The sequence below is a fragment of the Strix aluco genome, chromosome 30 (genome assembly GCF_031877795.1).
Source record: "Strix aluco isolate bStrAlu1 chromosome 30, bStrAlu1.hap1, whole genome shotgun sequence".
Lineage (NCBI taxonomy): Eukaryota > Metazoa > Chordata > Aves > Strigiformes > Strigidae > Strix > Strix aluco.
In genome coordinates this window covers 4,330,663-4,344,474 of record NC_133960.1, presented here as the reverse complement: position 1 = coordinate 4,344,474, position 13,812 = coordinate 4,330,663, and positions in this window count along the sequence as shown.

Here is a 13,812-nt window from a genome sequence, read left to right as displayed (position 1 = left end):
GAATTCCCTGATAGCACCTTCTCTGTGCCTGGGAAGCAGAAGTGTTCACATTGCTTCGCAAGAATCGCTTTTGTGCAGAAAACAGTAACACTTGTTCAGAACGAAAGAAAGCACAGAGCCCCAGATTCTATGTTGTCCTGGAGAGCTTGCAGAGCACTGGGGAAAGGCAGGCAGAGAGTTCCCTGATAGCACCTTCTCTGTGCCTGTTCACATTGCTTCGCAGAATCGCTTTTGTGCAGAAAACAGTAACACTTGTTCAGAACGAAAGAAAGCACAGAGCCCCAGATTCTATGTTGTCCTGGAGAGCTTGCAGAGCACTGGGGAAAGGCAGGCAGAGAATTCCCTGCTAGCACCTTCTCTGTGCCTGGGAAGCAGAAGTGTTCACATTGCTTCGCAGAATCGCTTTTGTGCAGAAAACAGTAACACTTGTTCAGAAGGAAAGAAAGCACAGAGCCCCAGATTTTATGTTGTCCTGGAGAGCTTGCAGAGCACTGGGGAAAGGCAGGCAGAGAATTCCTTGCTAGCACCTTCTCTGTGCCTGGGAAGCAGAAGTGTTCACATTGCTTCACAAGAATCGCTTTTGTGGAGAAAACACTAACACTTGTTCAGAAGGAAAGAAAGCACAGAGCCCCAGATTTTATGTTGTCCTGGAGAGCTTGCAGAGCACTGGGGAAAGGGAAACAGAGAATTCCTTGCTAGCACCTTCTCTGTGCCTGGCTAAGCAGAAGTGTTCACATTGCTTGGCAGAATCGCTTTTGTGCAGAAAACAGTAACACTTCTTCAGAACGAAAGAAAGCACAGAGCCCCAGATTTTATGTTGTCCTGGAGAGCTTGCAGAGCACTGGGGAAAGGCAGGCAGAGAATTCCCTGCTAGCACCTTCTCTGTGCCTGTTCACATTGCTTCGCAGAATCGCTTTTGTGCAGAAAACAGTAACACTTGTTCAGAAGGAAAGAAAGCAAAGAGCCCCAGATATTATGTTGCCCTGGAGAGCTTGCAGAGCACTGGGGAAAGGCAGGCAGAGAATTCCCTGATAGCACCTTCTCTGTGCCTGGGAAGCAGAAGTGTTCACATTGCTTCGCAAGAATCGCTTTTGTGCAGAAAACAGTAACACTTGTTCAGAACGAAAGAAAGCACACAGCCCCAGATTCTATGTTGTCCTGGAGAGCTTGCAGAGCTCTGGGGAAAGGCAGGGAGAATTCCCTGCTAGCACCTTCTCTGTGCCTGGGAAGCAGAAGTGTTCACATTGCTTGGCAGAATCGCTTTTGTGCAGAAAACAGTAACACTTGTTCAGAAGGAAAGAAAGCACAGAGCCCCAGATTCTATGTTGTCCTGGAGAGCTTGCAGAGCACTGGGGAAAGGCAGGCAGAGAATTCCCTGATAGCACCTTCTCTGTGCCTGGGAAGCAGAAGTGTTCACATTGCTTCGCAAGAATCGCTTTTGTGCAGAAAACAGTAACACTTGTTCAGAACGAAAGAAAGCACAGAGCCCCAGATTCTATGTTGTCCTGGAGAGCTTGCAGAGCACTGGGGAAAGGCAGGCAGAGAGTTCCCTGATAGCACCTTCTCTGTGCCTGTTCACATTGCTTCGCAGAATCGCTTTTGTGCAGAAAACAGTAACACTTGTTCAGAAGGAAAGAAAGCACAGAGCCCCAGATTTGCTGTTGTCCTGGAGAGCTTGCAGAGCACTGGGGAAAGGCAGGCAGAGAATTCCCTGCTAGCACCTTCTCTGTGCCTGGGAAGCAGAAGTGTTCACATTGCTTCGCAGAATCGCTTTTGTGCAGAAAACAGTAACACTTGTTCAGAAGGAAAGAAAGCACAGAGCCCCAGATTTTATGTTGTCCTGGAGAGCTTGCAGAGCACTGGGGAAAGGCAGGCAGAGAATTCCTTGCTAGCACCTTCTCTGTGCCTGGGAAGCAGAAGTGTTCACATTGCTTCACAAGAATCGCTTTTGTGCAGAAAACACTAACACTTGTTCAGAACGAAAGAAAGCACAGAGCCCCAGATTTTATGTTGTTCTGGAGAGCTTGCAGAGCACTGGGGAAAGGGAAACAGAGAATTCCTTGCTAGCACCTTCTCTGTGCCTGGCTAAGCAGAAGTGTTCACATTGCTTCGCAGAATCGCTTTTGTGCAGAAAACAGTAACACTTCCTCAGAACGAAAGAAAGCACAGAGCCCCAGATTTTATGTTGTCCTGGAGAGCTTGCAGAGCACTGGGGAAAGGCAGGCAGAGAATTCCCTGATAGCACCTTCTCTGTGCCTGTTCACATTGCTTCGCAGAATCGCTTTTGTGCAGAAAACAGTAACACTTGTTCAGAAGGAAAGAAAGCAAAGAGCCCCAGATATTATGTTGCCCTGGAGAGCTTGCAGAGCACTGGGGAAAGGCAGGCAGAGAATTCCCTGATAGCACCTTCTCTGTGCCTGGGAAGCAGAAGTGTTCACATTGCTTCGCAAGAATCGCTTTTGTGCAGAAAACAGTAACACTTGTTCAGAACGAAAGAAAGCACACAGCCCCAGATTCTATGTTGTCCTGGAGAGCTTGCAGAGCACTGGGGAAAGGCAGGCAGAGAATTCCCTGATAGCACCTTCTCTGTGCCTGGGAAGCAGAAGTGTTCACATTGCTTCGCAAGAATCGCTTTTGTGCAGAAAACAGTAACACTTGTTCAGAACGAAAGAAAGCACAGAGCCCCAGATTCTATGTTGTCCTGGAGAGCTTGCAGAGCACTGGGGAAAGGCAGGCAGAGAATTACCTGCTAGCACCTTCTCTGTGCCTGTTCACATTGCTTCGCAGAATCGCTTTTGTGCAGAAAACAGTAACACTTGTTCAGAACGAAAGAAAGCACAGAGCCCCAGATTTGCTGTTGTCCTGGAGAGCTTGCAGAGCACTGGGGAAAGGCAGGCAGAGAATTCCCTGCTAGCACCTTCTCTGTGCCTGGGAAGCAGAAGTGTTCACATTGCTTCGCAGAATCGCTTTTGTGCAGAAAACAGTAACACTTGTTCAGAAGGAAAGAAAGCACAGAGCCCCAGATTCTATGTTGTCCTGGAGAGCTTGCAGAGCACTGGGGACAGGCAGGCAGAGAATTCCTTGCTAGCACCTTCTCTGTGCCTGGGAAGCAGAAGTGTTCACATTGCTTCACAAGAATCGCTTTTGTGCAGAAAACACTAACACTTGTTCAGAACGAAAGAAAGCACAGAGCCCCAGATTTTATGTTGTCCTGGAGAGCTTGCAGAGCACTGGGGAAAGGGAAACAGAGAATTCCTTGCTAGCACCTTCTCTGTGCCTGGCTAAGCAGAAGTGTTCACATTGCTTCGCAGAATCGCTTTTGTGCAGAAAACACTAACACTTCTTCAGAACGAAAGAAAGCACAGAGCCCCAGATTTTATGTTGTCCTGGAGAGCTTGCAGAGCACTGGGGAAAGGCAGGCAGAGAATTCCCTGCTAGCACCTTCTCTGTGCCTGTTCACATTGCTTCGCAGAATCGCTTTTGTGCAGAAAACAGTAACACTTGTTCAGAAGGAAAGAAAGCAAAGAGCCCCAGATATTATGTTGCCCTGGAGAGCTTGCAGAGCACTGGGGAAAGGCAGGCAGAGAATTCCCTGATAGCACCTTCTCTGTGCCTGGGAAGCAGAAGTGTTCACATTGCTTCGCAAGAATCGCTTTTGTGCAGTAAACAGTAACACTTGTTCAGAACGAAAGAAAGCACAGAGCCTCAGATTCTATGTTGTCCTGGAGAGCTTGCAGAGCTCTGGGGAAAGGCAGGCAGAGAATTACGTGCTAGCACCTTCTCTGTGCCTGGGAAGCAGAAGTGTTCACATTGCTTCGCAAGAATCGCTTTTGTGCAGAAAACAGTAACACTTGTTCAGAAGGAAAGAAAGCACAGAGCCCCAGATTCTATGTTGTCCTGGAGAGCTTGCAGAGCACTGGGGAAAGGCAGGCAGAGAATTCCCTGATAGCACCTTCTCTGTGCCTGTTCACATTGCTTCGCAGAATCGCTTTTGTGCAGACAACACTAACAGTTGTTCAGAAGGAAAGAAAGCACAGAGCCCCAGATTCTATGTTGTCCTGGAGAGCTTGCAGAGCACTGGGGAAAGGCAGACAGAGAATTCCCTGATAGCACGTTCTCTGTGCCTGTTCACATTGCTTCGCAGAATTGCTTTTGTGCAGAAAACAGTAACACTTGTTCAGAAGGAAAGAAAGCACAGAGTCCCAGATTTTATGTTGTCCTGGAGAGCTTGCAGAGCACTGGGGAAAGGCAGGCAGAGAATTCCCTGATAGCACCTTCTCTGTGCCTGTTCACATTGCTTCGCAGAATCGCTTTTGTGCAGAAAACACTAACACTTGTTCAGAAGGAAAGAAAGCACAGAGCCCCAGATTTGCTGTTGTCCTGGAGAGCTTGCAGAGCACTGGGGAAAGGCAGGCAGAGAATTCCTTGCTAGCACCTTCTCTGTGCGTGGGAAGCAGAAGTGTTCACATTGCTTCGCAGAATCGCTTTTGTGCAGAAAACTGTAACACTTGTTCATAACGAAAGAAAGCACAGAGCCCCAGATTCTATGTTGTCCTGGAGAGCTTGCAGAGCACTGGGGAAAGGCAGGCAGAGAATTCCTTGCTAGCACCTTCTCTGTGCCTGGGAAGCAGAAGTGTTCACATTGCTTCGCAAGAATCGCTTTTGTGCAGAAAACAGTAACACTTGTTCAGAACGAAAGAAAGCACACAACCCCAGATTCTATGTTGTCCTGGAGAGCTTGCAGAGCTCTGGGGAAAGGCAGGCAGAGAATTACCTGCTAGCACCTTCTCTGTGCCTGGGAAGCAGAAGTGTTCACATTGCTTCGCAGAATCGCTTTTGTGCAGAAAACAGTAACACTTGTTCAGAACGAAAGAAAGCACAGAGCCCCAGATTCTATGTTGTCCTGGAGAGCTTGCAGAGCACTGGGGAAAGGCAGGCAGAGAATTCCCTGATAGCACCTTCTCTGTGCCTGGGAAGCAGAAGTGTTCACATTGCTTCGCAAGAATCGCTTTTGTGCAGAAAACAGTAACACTTGTTCAGAACGAAAGAAAGCACAGAGCCCCAGATTCTATGTTGTCCTGGAGAGCTTGCAGAGCACTGGGGAAAGGCAGGCAGAGAGTTCCCTGATGCACCTTCTCTGTGCCTGTTCACATTGCTTCGCAGAATCGCTTTTGTGCAGAAAACTGTAACACTTGTTCATAACGAAAGAAAGCACAGAGCCCCAGATTCTATGTTGTCCTGGAGAGCTTGCAGAGCACTGGGGAAAGGCAGGCAGAGAATTCCCTGCTAGCACCTTCTCTGTGCCTGGGAAGCAGAAGTGTTCACATTGCTTCGCAGAATCGCTTTTGTGCAGAAAACAGTAACACTTGTTCAGAAGGAAAGAAAGCACAGAGCCTCAGATTTTATGTTGTCCTGGAGAGCTTGCAGAGCACTGGGGAAAGGCAGGCAGAGAATTCCCTGCTAGCACCTTCTCTGTGCCTGGGAAGCAGAAGTGTTCACATTGCTTCGCAAGAATCGCTTTTGTGCAGAAAACAGTAACTCTTGTTCAGAAGGAAAGAAAGCACAGAGCCCCAGATTCTATGTTGTCCTGGAGAGCTTGCAGAGCACTGGGGAAAGGCAGGCAGAGAATTCCCTGATAGCACCTTCTCTGTGCCTGTTCACATTGCTTCGCAGAATCGCTTTTGTGCAGACAACACTAACAATTGTTCAGAAGGAAAGAAAGCACAGAGCCCCAGATTTTATGTTGTCCTGGAGAGCTTGCAGAGCACTGGGGAAAGGCAGGCAGAGAATTCCCTGATAGCACCTTCTCTGTGCCTGTTCACATTGCTTCGCAGAATCGCTTTTGTGCAGAAAACAGTAACACTTGTTCAGAAGGAAAGAAAGCACAGAGCCCCAGATTTTATGTTGTCCTGGAGAGCTTGCAGAGCACTGGGGAAAGGCAGGCAGAGAATTCCCTGATAGCACCTTCTCTGTGCCTGTTCACATTGCTTCGCAGAATCGCTTTTGTGCAGAAAACACTAACACTTGTTCAGAAGGAAAGAAAGCACAGAGCCCCAGATTTGCTGTTGTCCTGGAGAGCTTGCAGAGCACTGGGGAAAGGCAGGCAGAGAATTCCTTGCTAGCACCTTCTCTGTGCCTGGGAAGCAGAAGTGTTCACATTGCTTCGCAAGAATCGCTTTTGTGCAGAAAACACTAACACTTGTTCAGAACGAAAGAAAGCACAGAGCCCCAGATTTTATGTTGTCCTGGAGAGCTTGCAGAGCACTGGGGAAAGGCAGGCAGAGAGTTCCCTGATAGCACCTTCTCTGTGCCTGTTCACATTGCTTCGCAGAATCGCTTTTGTGCAGAAAACAGTAACACTTGTTCAGAACGAAAGAAAGCACAGAGCCCCAGATTTGCTGTTGTCCTGGAGAGCTTGCAGAGCACTGGGGAAAGGCAGGCAGAGAATTCCCTGCTAGCACCTTCTCTGTGCCTGGGAAGCAGAAGTGTTCACATTGCTTCGCAGAATCGCTTTTGTGCAGAAAACTGTAACACTTGTTCATAACGAAAGAAAGCACAGAGCCCCAGATTCTATGTTGTCCTGGAGAGCTTGCAGAGCACTGGGGAAAGGCAGGCAGAGAATTCCCTGCTAGCACCTTCTCTGTGCCTGGGAAGCAGAAGTGTTCACATTGCTTCGCAAGAATCGCTTTTGTGCAGAAAACACTAACACTTGTTCAGAAGGAAAGAAAGCACAGAGCCCCAGATTTTATGTTGTCCTGGAGAGCTTGCAGAGCACTGGGGAAAGGCAAACACAGAATTCCTTGCTAGCACCTTCTCTGTGCCTGGGAAGCAGAAGTGTTCACATTGCTTCGCAGAATCGCTTTTGTGCAGAAAACAGTAACACTTGTTCAGAACGAAAGAAAGCACAGAGCCCCAGATTCTATGTTGTTCTGGAGAGCTTGCAGAGCACTGGGGAAAGGCAGGCAGAGAATTCCCTGCTAGCACCTTCTCTGTGCCTGGGAAGCAGAAGTGTTCACATTGCTTGGCAGAATCGCTTTTGTGCAGAAAACAGTAACACTTGTTCAGAACGAAAGAAAGCACAGAGCCCCAGATTCTATGTTGTCCTGGAGAGCTTGCAGAGCACTGGGGAAAGGCAGGCAGAGAATTCCCTGATAGCACCTTCTCTGTGCCTGGGAAGCAGAAGTGTTCACATTGCTTCGCAAGAATCGCTTTTGTGCAGAAAACAGTAACACTTGTTCAGAACGAAAGAAAGCACAGAGCCCCAGATTCTATGTTGTCCTGGAGAGCTTGCAGAGCACTGGGGAAAGGCAGGCAGAGAGTTCCCTGATAGCACCTTCTCTGTGCCTGTTCACATTGCTTCGCAGAATCGCTTTTGTGCAGAAAACAGTAACACTTGTTCAGAAGGAAAGAAAGCACAGAACTCCAGATTTGCTGTTGTCCTGGAGAGCTTGCAGAGCACTGGGGAAAGGCAGGCAGAGAATTCCCTGATAGCACCTTCTCTGTGCCTGTTCACATTGCTTCGCAGAATCGCTTTTGTGAAGAAAACAGTAACACTTGTTCAGAACGAAAGAAATCACAGAGCCCCAGACTTGCTGTTGTCCTGGAGAGCTTGCAGAGCACTGGGGAAAGGCAGGCAGAGAATTCCTTGCTAGCACCTTCTCTGTGCCTGGGAAGGAGAAGTGTTCACATTGCTTCACAAGAATCGCTTTTGTGCAGAAAACACTAACACTTGTTCAGAAGGAAAGAAAGCACAGAGCCCCAGATTTTATGTTGTCCTGGAGAGCTTGCAGAGCACTGGGGAAAGGGAAACAGAGAATTCCTTGCTAGCACCTTCTCTGTGCCTGGGAAGCAGAAGTGTTCACATTGCTTCGCAAGAATCGCTTTTGTGCAGAAAACAGTAACACTTGTTCAGAACGAAAGAAAGCACAGAGCCCCAGATTTTATGTTGTCCTGGAGAGCTTGCAGAGCTCTGGGGAAAGGCAGGCAGAGAATTACCTGCTAGCACCTTCTCTGTGCCTGGGAAGCAGAAGTGTTCACATTGCTTCGCACAATCGCTTTTGTGCAGAAAACAGTAACACTTGTTCAGAAGGAAAGAAAGCACAGAGCCCCAGATTCTATGTTGTCCTGGAGAGCTTGCAGACCACTGGGGAAAGGCAGGCAGAGAATTCCCTGATAGCACCTTCTCTGTGCCTGTTCACATTGCTTCGCAGAATCGCTTTTGTGCAGACAACACTAACAATTGTTCAGAAGGAAAGAAAGCACAGAGCCCCAGATTTTATGTTGTCCTGGAGAGCTTGCAGAGCACTGGGGAAAGGCAGGCAGAGAATTCCCTGATAGCACCTTCTCTGTGCCTGTTCACATTGCTTCGCAGAATCGCTTTTGTGCAGAAAACAGTAACACTTGTTCAGAAGGAAAGAAAGCACAGAGCCCCAGATTCTATGTTGTCCTGGAGAGCTTGCAGAGCACTGGGGAAAGGCAGGCAGAGAATTCCCTGCTAGCACCTTCTCTGTGCCTGGGAAGCAGAAGTGTTCACATTGCTTCGCAGAATCGCTTTTGTGCAGAAAACACTAACACTTGTTCAGAAGGAAAGAAAGCACAGAGCCCCAGATTCTATGTTGTCCTGGAGAGCTTGCAGAGCACTGGGGAAAGGCAGGCAGAGAATTCCCTGCTAGCACCTTCTCTGTGCCTGGGAAGCAGAAGTGTTCACATTGCTTCGCAGAATCGCTTTTGTGCAGAAAACAGTAACACTTGTTCAGAACGAAAGAAAGCACAGAGCCCCAGATTCTATGTTGTTCTGGAGAGCTTGCAGAGCACTGGGGAAAGGCAGGCAGAGAATTCCCTGCTAGCACCTTCTCTGTGCCTGGGAAGCAGAAGTGTTCACATTGCTTCGCAAGAATCGCTTTTGTGCAGAAAACAGTAACACTTGTTCAGAACGACAGAAAGCACAGAGCCCCAGATTCTATGTTGTCCTGGAGAGCTTGCAGAGCACTGGGGAAAGGCAGGCAGAGAGTTCCCTGATAGCACCTTCTCTGTGCCTGTTCACATTGCTTCGCAGAATCGCTTTTGTGCAGAAAACAGTAACACTTGTTCAGAACGAAAGAAAGCACAGAGCCCCAGATTCTATGTTGTCCTGGAGAGCTTGCAGAGCACTGGGGAAAGGCAGGCAGAGAATTCCCTGCTAGCACCTTCTCTGTGCCTGGGAAGCAGAAGTGTTCACATTGCTTCGCAGAATCGCTTTTGTGCAGAAAACTGTAACACTTGTTCAGAACGAAAGAAAGCACAGAGCCCCAGATTCTATGTTGTCCTGGAGAGCTTGCAGAGCACTGGGGAAAGGCAGGCAGAGAATTCCCTGCTAGCACCTTCTCTGTGCCTGGGAAGCAGAAGTGTTCACATTGCTTCGCAAGAATCGCTTTTGTGCAGAAAACACTAACACTTGTTCAGAATGAAAGAAAGCACAGAGCCCCAGATTTTATGTTGTCCTGGAGAGCTTGCAGAGCACTGGGGAAAGGCAAACACAGAATTCCTTGCTAGCACCTTCTCTGTGCCTGGGAAGCAGAAGTGTTCACATTGCTTCGCAGAATCGCTTTTGTGCAGAAAACAGTAACACTTGTTCAGAAGGAAAGAAAGCACAGAGCCCCAGATTTTATGTTGTCCTGGAGAGCTTGCAGAGCACTGGGGAAAGACAGGCAGAGAATTCCTTGCTAGCACCTTCTCTGTGCCTGGGAAGCAGAAGTGTTCACATTGCTTCGCAGAATCGCTTTTGTGCAGAAAACTGTAACACTTGTTCATAACGAAAGAAAGCACAGAGCCCCAGATTCTATGTTGTCCTGGAGAGCTTGCAGAGCACTGGGGAAAGGCAGGCAGAGAATTCCTTGCTAGCACCTTCTCTGTGCCTGGGAAGCAGAAGTGTTCACATTGCTTCGCATGAATCGCTTTTGTGCAGAAAACAGTAACACTTGTTCAGAATGAAAGAAAGCACAGAGCCCCAGATTTTATGTTGTCCTGGAGAGCTTGCAGAGCACTGGGGAAAGGCAAACACAGAATTCCTTGCTAGCACCTTCTCTGTGCCTGGGAAGCAGAAGTGTTCACATTGCTTCGCAGAATCGCTTTTGTGCAGAAAACAGTAACACTTGTTCAGAAGGAAAGAAAGCACAGAGCCCCAGATTCTATGTTGTCCTGGAGAGCTTGCAGAGCACTGGGGAAAGGCAGGCAGAGAATTCCCTGATAGCACCTTCTCTGTGCCTGGGAAGCAGAAGTGTTCACATTGCTTCGCAAGAATCGCTTTTGTGCAGAAAACAGTAACTCTTGTTCAGAACGAAAGAAAGCACAGAGCCCCAGATTCTATGTTGTCCTGGAGAGCTTGCAGAGCACTGGGGAAAGGCAGGCAGAGAATTCCCTGATAGCACCTTCTCTGTGCCTGTTCACATTGCTTCGCAGAATCGCTTTTGTGCAGAAAACACTAACACTTGTTCAGAAGGAAAGAAAGCACAGAGCTCCGGATTTTATGTTGTCCTGGAGAGCTTGCAGAGCACTGGGGAAAGGCAGGCAGAGAATTCCTTGCTAGCACCTTCTCTGTGCCTGGGAAGCAGAAGTGTTCACATTGCTTCACAAGAATCGCTTTTGTGCAGAAAACACTAACACTTGTTCAGAACGAAAGAAAGCACAGAGCCCCAGATTTTATGTTGTCCTGGAGAGCTTGCAGAGCACTGGGGAAAGGGAAACAGAGAATTCCTTGCTAGCACCTTCTCTGTGCCTGGCTAAGCAGAAGTGTTCACATTGCTTCGCAGAATCACTTTTGTGCAGAAAACAGTAACACTTCTTCAGAACGAAAGAAAGCACAGAGCCCCAGATTTTATGTTGTCCTGGAGAGCTTGCAGAGCACTGGGGAAAGGCAGGCAGAGAATTCCCTGATAGCACCTTCTCTGTGCCTGTTCACATTGCTTCGCAGAATCGCTTTTGTGCAGAAAACAGTAACACTTGTTCAGAAGGAAAGAAAGCAAAGAGCCCCAGATATTATGTTGCCCTGGAGAGCTTGCAGAGCACTGGGGAAAGGCAGGCAGAGAATTCCCTGCTAGCACCTTCTCTGTGCCTGGGAAGCAGAAGTGTTCACATTGCTTCGCAAGAATCGCTTTTGTGCAGAAAACACTAACACTTGTTCAGAAGGAAAGAAAGCACAGAGCCCCAGATTTTATGTTGTCCTGGAGAGCTTGCAGAGCACTGGGGAAAGGCAGGCAGAGAATTCCCTGCTAGCACCTTCTCTGTGCCTGGGAAGCAGAAGTGTTCACATTGCTTGGCAGAATCGCTTTTGTGCAGAAAACAGTAACACTTGTTCAGAACGAAAGAAAGCACAGAGCCCCAGATTCTATGTTGTCCTGGAGAGCTTGCAGAGCACTGGGGAAAGGCAGGCAGAGAATTCCCTGCTAGCACCTTCTCTGTGCCTGGGAAGCAGAAGTGTTCACATTGCTTCGCAAGAATTGCTTTTGTGCAGAAAACACTAACACTTGTTCAGAACGAAAGAAAGCACAGAGCCCCAGATTCTATGTTGTCCTGGAGAGCTTGCAGAGCACTGGGGAAAGGCAGGCAGAGAATTACCTGCTAGCACCTTCTCAGTGCCTGGGAAGCAGAAGTGTTCACATTGCTTCGCACAATCGCTTTTGTGCAGAAAACAGTAACACTTGTTCAGAAGGAAAGAAAGCACAGAGCCCCAGATTCTATGTTGTCCTGGAGAGCTTGCAGAGCACTGGGGAAAGTCAGGCAGAGAGTTCCCTGATAGCACCTTCTCTGTGCCTGTTCACATTGCTTCGCAGAATCGCTTTTGTGCAGAAAACACTAACACTTGTTCAGAAGGAAAGAAAGCACAGAGCCCCAGATTTTATGTTGTCCTGGAGAGCTTGCAGAGCACTGGGGAAAGGCAGGCAGAGAATTCCTTGCTAGCACCTTCTCTGTGCCTGGGAAGCAGAAGTGTTCACATTGCTTCGCAAGAATCGCTTTTGTGCAGAAAACAGTAACACTTGTTCAGAACAAAAGAAAGCACACAGCCCCAGATTCTATGTTGTCCTGGAGAGCTTGCAGAGCTCTGGGGAAAGGCAGGCAGAGAATTACCTGCTAGCACCTTCTCTGTGCCTGGGAAGCAGAAGTGTTCACATTGCTTGGCAGAATCGCTTTTGTGCAGAAAACAGTAACACTTGTTCATAACGAAAGAAAGCACAGAGCCCCAGATTCTATGTTGTCCTGGAGAGCTTGCAGAGCACTGGGGAAAGGCAGGCAGAGAATTCCCTGATAGCACCTTCTCTGTGCCTGGGAAGCAGAAGTGTTCACATTGCTTCGCAAGAATCGCTTTTGTGCAGAAAACAGTAACACTTGTTCAGAACGAAAGAAAGCACAGAGCCCCAGATTCTATGTTGTCCTGGAGAGCTTGCAGAGCACTGGGGAAAGGCAGGCAGAGAGTTCCCTGATAGCACCTTCTCTGTGCCTGTTCACATTGCTTCGCAGAATCGCTTTTGTGCAGAAAACAGTAACACTTGTTCAGAACGAAAGAAAGCACAGAGCCCCAGATTCTATGTTGTCCTGGAGAGCTTGCAGAGCACTGGGGAAAGGCAGGCAGAGAATTCCCTGCTAGCACCTTCTCTGTGCCTGGGAAGCAGAAGTGTTCACATTGCTTCGCAGAATCGCTTTTGTGCAGAAAACAGTAACACTTGTTCAGAAGGAAAGAAAGCACAGAGCCCCAGATTTTATGTTGTCCTGGAGAGCTTGCAGAGCACTGGGGAAAGGCAGGCAGAGAATTCCTTGCTAGCACCTTCTCTGTGCCTGGGAAGCAGAAGTGTTCACATTGCTTCACAAGAATCGCTTTTGTGCAGAAAACACTAACACTTGTTCAGAACGAAAGAAAGCACAGAGCCCCAGATTTTATGTTGTCCTGGAGAGCTTGCAGAGCACTGGGGAAAGGGAAACAGAAAATTCCTTGCTAGCACCTTCTCTGTGCCTGGCTAAGCAGAACTGTTCACATTGCTTCGCAGAATCGCTTTTGTGCAGAAAACAGTAACACTTCTTCAGAACGAAAGAAAGCACAGAGCCCCAGATTCTATGTTGTCCTGGAGAGCTTGCAGAGCACTGGGGAAAGGCAGGCAGAGAGTTCCCTGATAGCACCTTCTCTGTGCCTGTTCACATTGCTTGGCAGAATCGCTTTTGTGCAGAAAACACTAACACTTGTTCAGAAGGAAAGAAAGCACAGAGCCCCAGATTTGCTGTTGTCCTGGAGAGCTTGCAGAGCACTGGGGAAAGGCAGGCAGAGAATTCCCTGCTAGCACCTTCTCTGTGCCTGGGAAGCAGAAGTGTTCACATTGCTTCGCAGAATCGCTTTTGTGCAGAAAACAGTAACACTTGTTCAGAAGGAAAGAAAGCACAGAGCCCCAGATTTTATGTTGTCCTGGAGAGCTTGCAGAGCACTGGGGAAAGGCAGGCAGAGAATTCCTTGCTAGCACCTTCTCTGTGCCTGGGAAGCAGAAGTGTTCACATTGCTTCACAAGAATCGCTTTTGTGCAGAAAACACTAACACTTGTTCAGAACGAAAGAAAGCACAGAGCCCCAGATTTTATGTTGTCCTGGAGAGCTTGCAGAGCACTGGGGAAAGGCAAACACAGAATTCCTTGCTAGCACCTTCTCTGTGCCTGGGAAGCAGAAGTGTTCACATTGCTTCGCAGAATCGCTTTTGTGCAGAAAACAGTAACACTTGTTCAGAAGGAAAGAAAGCACAGAGCCCCAGATTCTATGTTGTCCTGGAGAGCTTGCAGAGCACTGGGGAAAGGCAGGCAG